The following is a 3,327-nucleotide window of genomic DNA, read 5'->3' on the forward strand; positions in this document are numbered from 1 at the left end:
CTATCTATCTATCTATCTATCTATCTATCTATCTATCTATCTATCTATCTATCTATCTATCTATCTATCTATCTATCTATGATATGGTTGTTGTTTTACTTTTTAGCATATTATCTGTATATTGATATATATTTTTAATGTTGATACTGTCTTCACAGTTGTGTGTGAGTATACATTTATGCCTCATATTGTGCAATTCAAGTCAAATTTAAGTACAATGACATTCTATTCTATTCTATTCTATTCTATTCTATTCTATTCTATTCTATTCTATTCTATTCTATTCTATTCTATTCTATTCTATTCTATTCAGGTAAAATGCTTTTATTGTGAAATCTCAGCGGAAGTTGTTTTATTTTTCTGCCGCGGTACAGAGCCACAGACGAGCAGACGCGCAGGAGAACGGACAGACAGCGGGAATCTTGTGTTGTTGTGTTCAAAGGTAGGTAGGTGCCTGGTTTCTTACACACCAACACATCATGATGTTAGCTTAGAATGCTGGTTTTATTTGTGTCTTGCGTGGCTCGTTTGTTACCGTGAGACCGCAGCAGCAGCAGCAGCAGCAGCTGTGTGGACGGCAGGTGCGCGCGCTGCTTATAATAATGAAGCTAACTGGACGATGCTTTGTTCTGGTTGTCGGACACCTTTGTTTTTGTGCGTTATTAAGTCTGTAGATGGAGACAGACGTCGTGTTTTGAGCCGTTTTCTTTCAGGGCTCCACCTGTGACAGCTGGAGGACACGTTATTACGGTGAGGGGTTGTAAGAGGAACAGTAAAAACCTTTATGATGATAAAGATAAAGTGGACGTCGTAGACGCGATACGCGAGCGCGTCCGCCATATTGTAAGATGTAAGCTCACCATGGAAACCAGTCTGCGTAGAAACTGGGTTTTATGAATAATAAAAAAAAAAACTACTAAATTTTACGTCCAGTTCTTTCTCTTTTTTTTTTTTAAATCGTTTTTCTGTCCAAATAGGTATATGCTGATAATAATTATACTGGTAAACGTTGAGATAAAAATGAAAAGTGTCTGAAAAAATAAAAGTCCAACCACTGCAAAACACAGTGTACGTGTGTAAACACNTATACACACACATATATATATATATATATTGCACTAACATCATTAAATAAATTAACCTGATAAAGTGATAAAAGAATAATGTAAATGACATAGCAAGCAAATGGAAATGTAAACCGACTGGCTGGACTACCACTAACTCTCAACTCCAGTTTCACTTCTGTGTGATAATCTTAGCATAATCTGATTATTTGAGACAAACATCTAGTTGACTGTGTGAGAACATAGATCTAAAAATCAATACAGAAAATACGCTGAAAGCAGGAACAATCAAACATCAGACAGTCCTAAGTGTTTATTTTCTCAACTAATACTTCATTTGTCTTTCAGTCCTACAGAAGACTCTCTGCAGTGTAACATTTACCTCTTAAAGAGCAGAAAGGATAAATAGGGAGGGGAGAATAACGCAAAGCTGCAGAGGAAGATAAAGGGAAACAAGATAAGAGCAGCTATGGAGATTTGTGGCTGATAAGTTATTAGAGAGGAAAGCTGTGTTAAAGTGGGGGCATTTATAGCAGCTGGGACGCAGCAGTTTGTGCTGTAGACTCACTAAAAGCATGGGAGCATGAGACTAAATGCCATGGTCGTACGGTGAAACAGAACAGGTGGCTGATGGGAAAACAGAGGAGCTGCAAGTTGCTCAGCTGGGGTGTCTTTGATTGTTTCACATCCAGCTGATCACAAACCTGTTCGGGTTGTTTTCTGCTAAACGGCACAGTGAGTTTAGATTTGCAGGCTCCTCTGGAACCTTGGTTTCTTCAGCRGGACGCTGAGATGTCATTCCAACATTATTCCACACACTTTAGTCTGACGGTGACTGTGGAAACCTTAGTGTCAGTGAAAAGCCAACTGTTCATGCAAAATATTGGAAAAAGGGATGCCAGCTGACCCAGACACAGACCCCATGTCCTTTGAATATAAAACAACAACAACAAAGGGAGTTGTTGGMATTAACTTCAGAGAAGCTTGAAACGGGAGGAGTGACACCTGACAGCTTTCAACCCTGGATGTTTTTATATTAAAAATGTACAAATTGTAAAAATGTCAAATAAATGAATGTGACCCTTAATTCAAGACAGTAAACCCCAAAAAGTACAAATAAATCCTGGTTATTTTAAAAKGAGATATCATAAATGATGCACATACAGTAGATGTTTGTTCAATGTGAAGTCTGACTGAATGAATGAGTCCTGGTTTTGCTTTCGGCAGGTATGGAAAGCGCTCTGCTCAGGAGGATGTGGTTTCAGAGCTGCTGTTTGGTGGCGACAGCAACAGAAATCACAGATCAAGGTAAAAACACCAAACATCTTATAAGAAATCTAAAAATGTTTCAATGTAGTTTGTTAAAAAGATTTCTAAGGCTAATTATGGCTGTTTACTGCTGCAGGTGTTTTTGTTTGTTTCGTTCATCTTCACATTTTTATTAATTTGTCCAGTTAACTGTACTTATGAGAACTTCTTTTAATCTAGTCAATCTAGTCATATCAACAATGACAGTCCTCACTTCTCATTGGCTATAGTTACCATATATAGTATATAATGCTCAGCTTTAAGAAGAGTTAGTCTACTGAGCATAGATTTGCTTTAATTATTGGGGTGTTGATTAGCGGCTTTATCACGATACAATTTATCAGTTTGTTTAGATGATGATATGATGTTTCTCAATATCACAAAGTGCGTCATGATACGATTTTAATTCAGTTCAATTCATAGTCTGCGATTGATATGATGATATATACGTCCATCTAACATAATTATTTGGGTAGATAGACATCTGATGATGAGGATGATGAAAACGATGATGATGATGATGTGTATTTATTTTTTTTTTGCCTTGATGTAATTGAATCACTTGTCATTTAATTGATCAATGCATCGTTACAACCCTAGTTACCCATTTCATTTCTCATCTATAAATAGACTGAGTCTTAAAATGCAAGCTTTTTTATGTTTTATRCACAAAACTTTTTTGGCAACCCAAATAAAGCATTTTTATAACCCAACATTTTATGCCACCAATAACAATGCAGTTACMCAAATAATGTAAAATACTTGTTGGCATATAGTGTTGGCTCAAAGTTTGACATAATATTGTCCAGCAATGCTCCTTACTGTCCAGAAAACAACAAAGAACATTTAAAGAACAATATACTGTAACCCAAACAGATGTAGTTGATTTAATTATATATATATATGTGTGTGTGTGTGTGTGTGTGTGTGTGTGTGTGTGTGTGTGTGTGTGTGT

The 3,327-nt window shown here is 36.6% G+C and overlaps 1 protein-coding gene across 1 annotated transcript in view; it reads left to right on the forward strand.

Annotated features, from left to right (window-relative positions):
• Window positions 1-360: 360 nt before the first annotated feature.
• Window positions 361-3,327, forward strand: part of mpp2a (MAGUK p55 scaffold protein 2a) — a gene marked incomplete in the record, with an annotated part of 28,289 nt that continues 25,322 nt past the window's right edge. Inside the window, 1 exon segment of the mRNA XM_014024385.1 lies at window positions 361-442.

This window comes from Austrofundulus limnaeus, unplaced genomic scaffold, assembly GCF_001266775.1.
Source record: "Austrofundulus limnaeus strain Quisiro unplaced genomic scaffold, Austrofundulus_limnaeus-1.0 Scaffold420, whole genome shotgun sequence".
NCBI classification, from domain to species: Eukaryota; Metazoa; Chordata; class Actinopteri; order Cyprinodontiformes; family Rivulidae; genus Austrofundulus; species Austrofundulus limnaeus.